Source organism: Tursiops truncatus, chromosome 1 (genome assembly GCF_011762595.2).
Source record: "Tursiops truncatus isolate mTurTru1 chromosome 1, mTurTru1.mat.Y, whole genome shotgun sequence".
Taxonomy (NCBI): domain Eukaryota; kingdom Metazoa; phylum Chordata; class Mammalia; order Artiodactyla; family Delphinidae; genus Tursiops; species Tursiops truncatus.
In genome coordinates this window covers 163,597,161-163,609,955 of record NC_047034.1, presented here as the reverse complement: position 1 = coordinate 163,609,955, position 12,795 = coordinate 163,597,161, and the positions used below count along the sequence as shown (strand labels likewise).

The window sequence follows — 12,795 nt, the reverse complement described above, 5'->3', positions numbered from 1 at the left end:
AGGATGGAAGGCCCGGGGGCAGTGATGCTGGGAAGGAACCACCCTCCACCTCCCCTTTCATGTCCACATAGCTCCGGCTTGCTTAGATGTTTTCTTGGTGCGTCATAGAGCAGATCCTTTCCACGGGTGTGGTGTGTGCTGTTCTCCCTGCAGCCCCCATGACCTTCCCTGGAGGGCTGGGCCTGCCCCGCCTGTTCCTCTGGATTTCCCCTTGAGCCTCCTTCGTTCCTGGAGTACCCTCAGAAAGGGTGTGGGATGGGCACTGTTTTTCTTATGGTTTGAGATCCCTGTCACATGCTTTGATGTCATCCTCACTGAAGAATCATCCCAAATCACAGGATCAAACAGATAGGTCACTGGATACAAAGACTAAAGCCAGAGCAGTTGCCAGAGGCAGGTCCATGGGGTCTAGCTCATGATGCAGTGCCCCGGGTGCCAGGGCAAAGCCCACTGGGCCTGGAAGGGCAGCAGAGCATCTCAGGATCTCACCACTCAGGGCTGGAAGCCCTATAGGCCTCTTCCCCCTATGCCCAGATCCAGATGACCACTGGGGGCAGCTACAAGGGCTCTGGGGAGTGGATGGCGTTTAGAGAAAGGGACTGCCCCAGCGACAGGGAACATGCGTTGCAGATAAGGTCTGGAGGGGGCGCTACATAAATGATCCTGAACTAAAGTATCAAAAGTGCTTTATAAACAATGAGATGCAATAAACCCTTACTATAAGGCCCCGAGAGTGCAGAGCAACAAGGAAGAGGCTGCCAGGCACTAATGGATCTGGGTTCAAGTTTAGGCTCCTCTACGTTTCAGTTCTGTTACTTTGAGCGGATTATTTAACTCTGTGCCTCAGTTTTCTCATCTGTAAAATGAGAGCTAGGTAGAGTAAAGATATCTCTGGGTCTTTCCAGCCTGGAAAGTCTAGGGTTCTGGGTGACTGCTGCCAACACTCTACCCCTTGCTGAAAATTCATGGTGCAGAGGAGGGACTCAATTTGCCCAGGCACATGGCACATATCTGGCAAGTGACAGACACTCAGCAAACGTTGTTGCCAATATTTTCTGTCAGGAGACTGATACTGGTTGGCACTCACTGAACAGTTACTACAGATGACCCCATGCATGGTCTGTGTGTTACCTGTTGCTGCACAACTTATTTTCACAAAACTTAGCAACTTAAAACAATAATAAACATTTATTATCTCACACAGTTTCTGTGGGTCAGGAATTCCAGAGCAGCTCTTTATTAACTTCTGAGGTCAGTACTATCGTCATGTGGTTCCAGCTCATTGTCTCTAATGAGGTTGTAGTGAAGATGTTGGCTGGGGGTACAGTTCAGTTTATCTTAAGGCTTGACTGGAGCTGGAGGATCCACTTCCAAGATGGCTTATTCACATGGTTGGCAAGTTTGTGGGAGGTGTCAGTTCCCCAGCAATTGTATCTCTCCCCAGGGCTGCTTGAGCATCCTCGTAGCATGGTGTCTGGCTTCCCCCGCAGAGAGATTGACCTAAAAGAGCAAGACAGAAGTTGCCCCCAGCAAAGCCCATTAACAATTCCCAGGAAATACAAATTGAATCTGGGTAATAAAATAGTGTCTAACCTTTTTCTTCTCCCTTTGTGTTTAGTCTAGTTTCACTTGCTCATACGGTACCGCACGCAGACGCCTTGCACCTGGCACTTCAGACCAAAGCTCCTAGTGCAAAATGGCTGCGCTCAACACTTCAGCTCGATGGGCTCGAAGCGCTGCACACGACACTGCAATTCAAGATGGTAGTGGTGGGCCATGTGCAGGGGTGCTGCGCCCAGCACTGTGATCTGGACCTGTGAGCAGCACAGCTGCGCCTCTTCCACAAGAGCTCTGCCCCTACTCCCTGCGGACAAGAACCCTGTAAAGCAGCCCTGCTAATGGCCTTTTGAGGAGAGCGTGTGCTCTAGAACATGAGCTCACACCTCTCTATTCCTCAATTAAAGAATAAAGCTTTCATTTACTTCTGAACCAAACTCGTTCTATTGGCTTGAACTACATTGGGGCTGAACGAACCTTGTTAGGGACCAACTTGGGACGGTCAGTAACAAAATTTTGGCATCCAGGATGGGGCACTCCGTGCCCTTTTAACCTGCACCTACCCACAAGGCTCTGAATTTGCCCTGGCTCCAGCAAGAGGATGGCGGAGGCTTTGGGAGGTTCACCTGAGAATGATTGACTCTGATCTTTGAGTTCACTCTGACAGGGTAGAACTGCAGCAGGCTTCAGTCAAATTCGGTGTAACTCTGCCCAGCACACTGATACCGGGTGTGGTGCACACACAGCACAGCACTGAGTCATCTGGACTGCGCCCCCTTGAGGGGATCACACTGTGGCATCACTGGGGATTGGAGACTGAAACTCGTGCATGTCTGCCCACTGCCTCTGACTGGTTTTTTCTCCGTACCAGACACCCGGGGAATGTTGGGGACCTGTGGACCAGGGGGAGCTACAGCAGTCTTCCCACTGTCTCACCAGTAGTGCTCCTCTTGGCCCCTGTACAAGGCAGTGTGGCCACACCAGGGCTTTTTGTTCTCCTCGTCGGCCTCCAGGGGTCAACAGTAGCATTCTCCATAGTCATTTCAGTTTGGTAAAGGAAAGTGGCCAGCCCTGTGAGCCAAGAGGTGAGACTGGGAAAAGGCCCAGGTAATGAGGATGCCTGACAAAATGGAACAAGGACACTCAATCCAAGTTCAGGAAAAGGCTCCAGGGACACCTGAGTGCAAAAGGATCCCAAAGTAGGTACGTGAGCGGTAACTTGGCCTCTTATGGTCAGTGCTATTTTCTCTGAAGTGGGCTGGGGAGCCCTATGAACCACTCGCCAAAGATAGCAGAGCTATAGAGGAAGACAAGTCAGAGGATAAAAAGGCCCAGAGTCAAGCCCACCTACTGGTTATTACCCTCCAATGTCAACTGGTCAGTACAGGAATCTGGACTAACTGCCCACAGAGACTCTCAACTCCAGTAAGTGACCCCTGGCCCCTACCAAGGGGGCTATCTCAAGCCAAGGAAACTAGGACCCAATCAGCGTGCCATATGTAAAAAAGAGGGACCCTGGAAGAGAGAATGTCCTTGCCACCCCTGATAGGGGGCAGAAATGGCAGATTCTGGCCACTACCCTCAAAGGCAGATGGTCCAAATAGATGAAGAAAGACAGGCCAGGGGGCTCCTAAGCTGGCGTTCCAATTGACCCCCGAGGAGCCCCGCTGACACTGCACATAGCAGGGAAAGCCTATTGAAGTCTTAGTTGACACTTACTCGGTTCTGAACCCCAGATCAGGCAAAACTGGTCACAAGACTTGTAAAATGATGGGGGTAAAATGTAAAATGGTTCAGGGAAGCCCCAAGAATGGGCATTCATAAAGCCATTAGAATGTAAATTGGACGAACACATGCTCACCCACCATTCTTTCCCGTGTGTCCCCAAATGCCCTATACCCTTGCTAGGAAGAGATATTTTACACAAATCATGGGCTACTATCCACCTAATGGGAGGCAAATTGGAGACTGGTATTCCCTTAGACAAAGGGCACAAGATGATAATGTTAATGGCTGAGGACAAACGTCCCTGGACAAAACAATAACGGTCCAGCATTCGCGCCTCAAGTGATGAAGGGGATAATGGGTGACTTGGGCATAAAATGGACCTTGCACTCAGCCTGGAGGCCCTAATCACTAGGGAAAGTAGAGAGATCAATCAAAGCTTGAAATGGGCCCTAGTCAAGCTATGTCAGGAAACCTAAGAAAATTGGGTTAAGTTGCTATTGATCGCCCTGCTCTGCATTCAGTTTGCCCCAAGAGATAAGTTTAAAGTTAAGTGCATTTGAATTCTTGTCTGGTAGACCCATTCCCAAGCCCGAGAGAAGGGACACCTTAGCCCCCATGAAATGGAACAACTCAAGTATGCCCTCCAGGTAGGAGAAACCATGAAAGTTGTCAACGAATAAGGTAACCAGGTGCTTCCTGCATCCACTGACCTGGCCCTACACTCCTTCCAGCCAGGAGACTGGGTGAACCTAAAAACCTGGAAAAGCGGCAGCACACAAGATACCCTGGTGATTGCTGCCATCGTGCTGAGTCTTCTTTGCCCCTCCCTCCGCAGACACACTTACCCCAGTGCTTGCAAAATGAGGGCCCTATACTTCCAATTTATACTTCCCATTTTGGGAATTAAAATGTCCTCCCCACTGTCGCTCCATGGCAAAAAACTTCCTTCTATAACATGATCAGAGATACTCAGGAAGGATGGAACTTCACTGATTGTTGGATCTGTCACGCCCAACCTGAAACAGGAAAGGACCGTCAGACATATTTAAGAGGAACCCCAATAACCAAGGAGGAAGCATTAAATAGCACCCTCTTCCCAGCAGGCGGTAAACTGTTAACAAGTTGAAGTCGCAGCTGGTCCCGGCTGTGACACTTAGGGGTCAATAGCACCAACAATTACGTGATTCAGGCAGTCCAACGAGGGAAACGTGTCGAGTTTGGTACCTGGGTGCCCTAATAGGACCCTGGATATACTTACATGGATGAAAAACCAGAGCACTGACCCTTCAAAGATCCAAACCGATGACACAGGGCTGGTGCACTTACGAAGAGGATACATGTTCTTGGGCAAGCCCCCCAACTCAACGTGGGGCTGGGCATCTCAATGCTTAGAGGGGGTATGTCAACCTAAGAACTGTGGGACCAGATCCAAACTTTAATTAAGTTTACAGTCGGGGGACTTCCCTGGCGGTCTGGTGGTTAAGACTTTGCATTCCAATGCGGGGGGTGGGGGGTTCAATCCCTGGTCGGGGAGCTAAGATCCCACATGCCTCGTGGCCAAAAAAACAAAACATAAAAAAACAGAAGCAGGGTTTCCCTGGTGGCGCAGTGGTTGAGAGTCTACCTGCTGATGCAGGAGACACGGGTTCATGTCCCGGTCCGGGAAAATCTCACGTGCCGCGGAGCAGCTGGGCCCGTGAGTCATGGACGCTGAGGCTGTGCGTCCGGAGCCTGTGCTCTGCAACAGGAGAGGCCACAACAGTGAGAGGCCCACACACCACAAAAAAAAAAAAAAAACATAACAGCCACAGTACAACAGTGGCCAACAAGACTGGACTCGACTTCAACTTATTAGAAAAAATTTGACATGTGAAGCAGGACAAACCCTTAAACCCCATACAAAAATCTGTTGGCTCACTGGCTGGTATGGTCCTAGATAACCGAATTGCCCTAGATTATCTGTTAGCTGACCAGGGAGGGGTCTGTGCACTGGCCAATAGGTCAAGTTGCTTTCATGTTAATGCAAGTGGCCTGATTGAAGAAAGTGCACACAGGCTACTAGAAAAAGCAACTTGGCAGACAGGCCAGGCAGCCTCATCTGGCTGGATGCAAATATGCAGCGGGTGAAACAGGCCCTCCCTAGTGTCACTTGGTTTCTACCTTTCCTGGGCCCCTTAATAATAACCTTTGTCCTCTTGCTGATACTTGAACCATGCATCTCAAATTGTCTGGTGTCCTTTGTCTCCAAAAGGTCAGAATCTATAAAACTTCCAATGGTGGTCGCTCAGGGACATGAACAGCCGGGCTAAGCCCTGGTGACAATCTAAAGGCAGCTGAGGAGAAATTCTGCTCCTCTCCCAGGGTTATGATGACGCCCAAACTCAGCGGGAAGCAGTTGCAGAAGACGAACCTCTTTGCCCCTCAGCGCCCCTCAAGAAAGAGGAGCAGGACAGAAGACAGAGGAGGGATTTGTTACCAGCAAAGCCCATGAACAATTCCTTCGGAATAAAAGTAGAATCTGGGTAATAAAAGTCTGTTTTTTTCCTTTGTGCTTAGTGTAGTTTCACTTGCTCACAGGGTGCCATGTGCAGAGGTCTTGCACTCGACATTGCAGACCAGAGTTCCTAGTGGGAAACGGCTGTGCTGACACATCAGCTCTGCAGGGCCATGTGCAGAAGTGCTGCGCACGACACCACAATTCAAGATGGTGGTGGCAGGCTGTGTGCAGAGACACTGTGCCCGGCACTGCGATCTGAAGCCTGAGCAGCACAGCTGCCCCGGACCACAAGAACTCCACCCCGACCCCTGCTGACAAGAACCCTATAGAGCAGCCCAGCCTACAGCCTTTGCGGGAGCTCGCACCTCTCCATTCTTTGATCAAAATGTAAAGCTTGGGTTTCCCTGGTGGCGCAGTGGTTGAGAATCCACCTGCCAATGCAAGGGGCACGGGTTCGAGCCCTGGTCCGGGAAGATCCCACATGCTGCGGAGCAACTAAGCCTGTGCATCACAACTACTGAGCCTGTGCTGTAGAGCCCGCATGTCACAACTACTGAAGCCCGCATGCCTAGAGCCCGTGCTCGGCAACAAGAGAAGCCACCACAATGACAAGCCTGCGCACTGCAACGAAGACTAGCCCCCGCTCACCGCAACTAGAGAAAGCCCGCGTGCAGCAATGAAGACCCAATGCAGCCAAAAATAAATAAATAAAATAAATAAATTTATTTAAAAAAAAAAAAAAGAGTAAAGCTTTCCATTGCTTCCGAACCGAACTCGGTCTCATTCTATTGGCTTGAACAACACCAGACAGAAGGACCCATGTTGGGGACCAACTCGGGAGGGTCCGTAAAAAGTAGCAATGTCTTTGATGACCTAGACTCACACATCTCACACTATCATTTCCGCTGTATTCTATTGGTCACACAAATCAACCCAGCACAGTGGTGGGGGGACCACACAAGGATAGGAGTACCAGGAGGCAAGAATTATCGAGGACCATCTTGGAGGCTGGTTATCACAGTCTGTTCTAAGTGTTTTATAGCTATTAATTAATCTATTAATTCATGAGGTCGATACTGTTATCATCCCCATTTTACAGATAAGGAAATTGAGTCACAGAGCGATTAGGCCTAAGGTTACACATCTAGGAAATAGTCTGGGGCAATTGCTATGAACTTAATGTTTGTGTCTCCCTGAAATTCATATGTTGAAGCTCTAACCCCCAATGTGATGGTATTTGAAGATGAAGCCTTTGGAAGGTAATTAGGGTTAGATAAGGTCATGAGTTGGGGTCCTAGTCCAATGGGACTAGTGCCCTCAGAGACAGGAGAGCCTGTTTCCCCTCTCCCTTCATGCACACACATGAGGAAAGGCCAGGTGAGCACACAGCAAGGTGGCAGCCATCTACAAGCCAAGGAAAGAGGCCTCGGAATGAAACCTCCCTTGCCAGCACCTTGATCTTGGACTTCCCAGCCTCCAGAACTGTGAGATATAAATTTCTACTGTTTTAAGCCCCCCAGCCTGTGGTATTTTGTCATGGCACCTCGAGCAGACCAAGACAGGACTTGAACTCACAGAGTTCAGGATTTGAACTCAGACGGTTGGGGCTGCTTAGCCCTTGTTTTTAAAATTTCTCTCCCTCTACTGCCCACCCTGACCCCCACCTGGCCCCTGGGCTATGCGAGAGATTCTCTTCACTGATAGAGAGGCCAGGGCGGCACTGGGAAGGCCCAGAAAGGGGCTGGAGGAAGCTCACGGCAAACTCAAGGCCCAGGGCTCAGTGCTGACACTGATGTTCTGGTGCTTGTACCCCAGAGAGTCTTGGGGGCCAGCTCCCCACCCCACCCGGCCTGCTGCTCTCCACCCCCACCAGCTTGAACCTGGGGTTTGCCACACACACCCTCAGATGATCCAGGTCGTAAACAGTAAGCAGGTGGAAAACAAACTATATTTAAACCTGCAGTTGCTCCATAAACAAAGATTAAGAGACAAGTGACGGTTGGGAGAAAACAGAAGAAACCCACGTGTCAATAGCCATAATACATTAACGTTCTAAAAACAAGCAAAGGCTATAAAAAGGCAACTTACAAAAGAATAAATGCCAATGCCCCTTCCCCAAAACCAAAACCAAACAAAACAAGGCACTGGTCCTCACTAATTTTAAAAATCTCATTAAAACCACAATAAAACCTGATTTTTCCTCTATCAGGTTGACAAAAATTAAAGATTAATAGTATCCAGGGTTGGTGAAGGTGTTGGGCAGTGGGCCCTGCCACTACTCTTGACCTTGGGGGAGGGGGTGCAATTTGACAAAATCAAAATGTGATATATTTATACATGTGACTCAGCAGTTGTATTCTGAGGAATCTATTTTATCAAAAAACTAGAAAGATGATGACAGAAAGATATACATAGTTAGCTAGATAGGTATAGATAGATATTCAGATCTATAGATCTATTTACATACAAGGATGTTTTCTGCAGTATTGTTTGTAGTAGCAAAACCTTGGAAACAACCCCAATGTCCACCAACAGAACAAATAAATGGCTGTGTGGTCGCATAGTGAATAGTATACAGCAATGAGAATGAACAAATATTACCACATGTAAAGACATAGATGAATCTCATTAAGAATGGTGAACAAAAGAATACATACTGTCTGATTCCATCTTCACAAGGTTCAAAACAGCCCAAACTAATCTCAGCTTTTAAAAGTCAGGATAGGGGCTTCCCTGGTGGTGCAGTGGTTAAGAATCCGCCTGCCAACGCAGGGGACACGGGTTCGAGACCTGGCCCGGGAAAATCACACATGCCGCGGAGCAACTAAGCCCATGTGCCACAATTACTGAGCCTGTGCTCTAGAGCCCATGAGCCACAACTACTGAGCCCACGCACCACAACTACTGAAGCCCGCACACCTATAGCCCATGCTCTGCAACAAGAGAAGCCACCGCAATGAGAAGCCCTCGCACCGCGACGAAGGGTAGCCCCTGCTCACTGCAACTAGAGAAAGTCTGCACGCAGCAACGAAAACCCAACACAGCCAAAAATAAATAACTTAAATTAAAAAAAAAAGTCAAGATAGTGTTATCCTCAGTGGGGGGGCTGGAAGGGGACAGAAACCAGGCTCCAGGAATACTGGTAGTGATCTTGTCTCTGACCTGAGTGTAGGTTACGCAGGTACACTATTTTATGAAAATGCCTTGAACTGTACACTTATGGATTGTGCCCTTTTCAGAATGTATATTTACTTAAAGAAAAAGTTTCCTAAAAAATAAAGCAAAAGCATACCCCAATAAGCATTCCAACTGTCTATGGAATAAAAATACATATATACGTAAATATTCATCCAATTAAAAAAATGACATTGAGCTTTCTATGGAATACCAATATGAAAAGATGTCAGTGATATATTATTAGCACAAACAGAAAAATACATGCTAAATATATGTAATCTGATTTTTTCTATTAAAAATAATATGTATGTATGCGTAAATAAACTTATATATCAAAAATGTTGTACAGGCATAGAAAATGGCTGAACAGAAATCCCTACTGTTAAAAAGTTGCTGTTCCTATGGATTAAAACTCAAGGAGCTGGGGCTCCTTACTGAGGCCTCTAACGGGGTCCAGCAGGAAACCTGAGCTACAGCTGAGTGAGCTGGGCTCTCCCCTCTGTCAGAGCTCAGCCCTGGTCAGGAGGCCAGAGGGGACTTAGGATCAGGGTTTCTGGAAGCACTGTGAGGCCCCAGAACAACAAGGTCAAGGCCTGAGGAGTGCATTTTAAGGCCCCTCTGGGCAGAAGGAGGGCAGGAGAACTAGCTCTGCCCACATGGGCCCCAGGGGTGGTAGGAAAGGGGGGAAATGGAAGGGGTCACAGCCCTACCCGGGGATTCCACTTAATCAACACAGCCCTGTGAGGTATGTATGACTGTCTTCATTTCTAGATCAGGATGCCAAGGTTAAGTATCTTGCCCAAGGTCACACAGGTAGTAAATAGAACAGCTGGGCCTTGAACCCAAACCAGTCTGAACCTCAAGAAGGGGCTCTGCACTAGACGGGGGAAGGAGGGCAGCAGGGAGGAGCTGGCTGCCCTTGGCGAAGACTCAACAACCCACCCTGTAGTTCTTTGCGGGGCTCAGAGCCTTGGGAGCCCCAGCTTACCAGGAACCACAAAAGTAGGTTCTGCCCAGTGTCTGCAGCCATGCCACCCCTCTGAGGTCAGGGCTCAACCACTAAATCTGGCCCCAGGGGCCACTCTGTTAACTCAGCACTGATACCTCTGCTGGCAGCCCCGAGGTTAGTACCATCCAACATAGATCCCAGGAGGGAGAGCCTAGTCAGTCCACTTCACCTCTGCACACAGCCACCCCCAACCCCCCAACTCCCTCTCCACCCCCTCACTTCCTCTTCTGCTGCCCCTGCCCCAGCCCTGGGTTCTGAGTCACTCAGGCTCTTAGAAAGAAACAAAGTGTTGGGCCATGGGGACGAGAATAGCCTGGGTCCTGGATTCAAGTCCCTGAAGTTTGAGCCAGATGTGACCTGGCTGATGGTCATAAACAGCTTAAGACAAGCTAATTTTCTCATTGTTGGGTACACGGTGGGGGTAGTCATAAGCGGTTGAGAGCCTACTATGTACCACTTTTATTCAGTCCTTACAACTGTAAGAAGTAGGTATTTAGTGCCTCCAATTTACAGATAAAGAAACTGAGGCTCAGAAGGGAGGTAACTTGCCCAAGGTCACCCATAGCTTGGACTGGAACCAAGGAAGACCTAGATTTTGAGCCTGGCCCTGCTACTTACTGGCTGTGTGGTCTTGGGCAAGTTACTTTACCTCTCTGAGCCTCAGTTCCCTCATCTATAAAGATGATATTAAATTAATATCCAACTTATTAAATTATTTGAGGATTAAAAAAGGTAATATTAAAACTCTTAGCATGATATCTGGTACAGAGAAGGTCCTCAGTCAATGTTATTATGACATCTGACCAATGAGAAGGTTCACTCCCTAGGAGCAGTAGGGCTAGGGAAGGTCTTTAAACTTCCCAGATCACTCCAAGAGGTCTTCCTGAGAGAAGCAGCATTCCTGTCCCATTTTTAATTTGAGACTATGAGTTCACTGTGTGTGCGTGTGCATGTGTGGTTGTGCTGGGGCGGGCGCAGGGGTTATTTGGGAGAAGGTGGCACAGCTGGGGTAGGGATCGTTGCCTCAGTCTTCTGTGGAGGGGTCAGGTCAAGTCTAAACATGGGCAGGACTCCAGGCCTTGTTCTTAGAGGATGTCTCAACAGCCTGCTATGACACCTTGGATAACAAACAGGTTGTCACCCTTCGAACCCCAAGTGAACTTGATAAATCCTGGCAAAGCTGAGAAGAGGCCCATCTATAAATACTCCATGACTCAGGTCCAGTGTCCTGTTGAAAGGGCCGCTTGTGTTTATGGTTCTGTTGCTCTGTGGAGACATTCCAGTTCAGGGAGGAAGGTCTGGGCCACCCCGAGGTCTCAGAGCACCCAGTTTGCTCTGCTGGGGCAAGTTTGCAGTCTGGGGCCAGGCCCACCAATGCCTGGCTTAGCATCCAGTCCATTATGAGACTCTGGGAAAATCTCTCATCTCACCAAGTTTCCTGTTATCCAGGAAATGAAACATGTTGGCTCCCCCTGCTTTTGCAGATAGGCTATGAGGCAGGATGGCCTAATGGTTGGGCACACAGGATTGTTTTCTTTTGGGGTTTTTGGTGCTGGAAAAACATGGGCTCAAGGTCCAATTTCACGCCTTAATTAGCGACGTGATTTTAAACCAGTCACTTCACTTTTCTGAAGCTCAGTTTCCTGAACTATAAAATGGGGATAATAATGGAAATTCTTCTGCAGGATTGTCATGAGGATGAGAAGAGAGTATATAAGGCACTTAGCACAGCAACCAGCATGTAGTAAACCTCCAGTTAATGATAGGTATTAAGATTACAAATTAAGCAGTTTAAAATATTTTGATAAAGGAGTACTTCGGGATTTGGTTCTTCCAGAGAGAGACTTAGGGAGTCAATGGTTGCCCCAGATCTTTACCATCTCTCTTCTTTGCAGTTATGAAGAGCCAAGGTATGAAGAAAACAAGACTGTTCCCAAGATTGGTAGGGAAAGTGCAAGGTACTATCATTCATCAAACACCTACTGTGTGTCACCTGCTGCCACAAACATCATCATTTCGTCTGACTCCCTAAACACCAGCAAGGTATAACTCCCGGAAAACCAAGGCCTGGTGAAGTTCACTGAATGGCAGAGTTGGCATTTGAACCCTGGTCTGTGTGCTGCCAAAGTGCTTGTTGTGTGTGACCCACTGCACCACAGTACCTTGTTGCCTCCCTGGTCTAGAAAGGAGGCCAAAGAAGGGATAGAAGTGAGAGAATGAGGAAGGAAGAACCAAGAGCTTGGCAACAGTCTGGGAGAGTATAGAGAACTGGAAGCACAGTTGGAGATAGGGAGCTGGTTGGGGAAGACACATGACTTTGGGGTGACTGCTCTGTGAGGTCAACCAGTGGACAGAAGGAAAAATACAGCTGAACTCAGAAGAAAGATCAGCCTGGGAAGGAGGGAAATGTCCTTTGCTCAAGACTGTCTGAAATGACTTCTGAACTTACAACCCCCACAAGACCTTCTTCTGCCTGGCTTTGAATGCCCTCTCTGAAGCACCCATCTCAGGGCCTTTGCACGTGTGGTGTGCTCTGCCTAACATAGTCTCTTCCCTTTCTCAACTGAGATGTTACCTTTCCAAAGAGGCCTTCATTAGCCATTCTATTTAAATAGGTCCCCATCCCATTACTCCTGGATTTAGCACCTGTTCTTTCCTTAAATTTATCACAATCTGTAATTGTTTCACTCAATTTCCTTGTCAATTTATGTCACCACCTCCATCCAATGAAGTATCTGTTGCATGAGTACAGGGATTGCATGGGCTTGTTCACTGATATATTCACAATCCCTGGCATATAGTAGGAGCCTAGCAAACATTTGTGGAA

At 48.3% G+C, this 12,795-nt stretch overlaps 1 long non-coding RNA gene across 1 annotated transcript; it reads right to left on the bottom strand.

Moving 5' to 3' along the window:
* Positions 1-1,173: 1,173 nt before the first annotated feature.
* LOC117308246 (uncharacterized) lies at positions 1,174-10,131 on the bottom strand. The gene is made up of 2 exons (XR_004522187.2): positions 1,594-10,131; positions 1,174-1,500 (listed from the first exon to the last, which is right to left on the bottom strand). It is a non-coding gene; the product is annotated as an uncharacterized lncRNA (long non-coding RNA).
* Between the last annotated feature and the right edge of the window lie 2,664 nt (positions 10,132-12,795).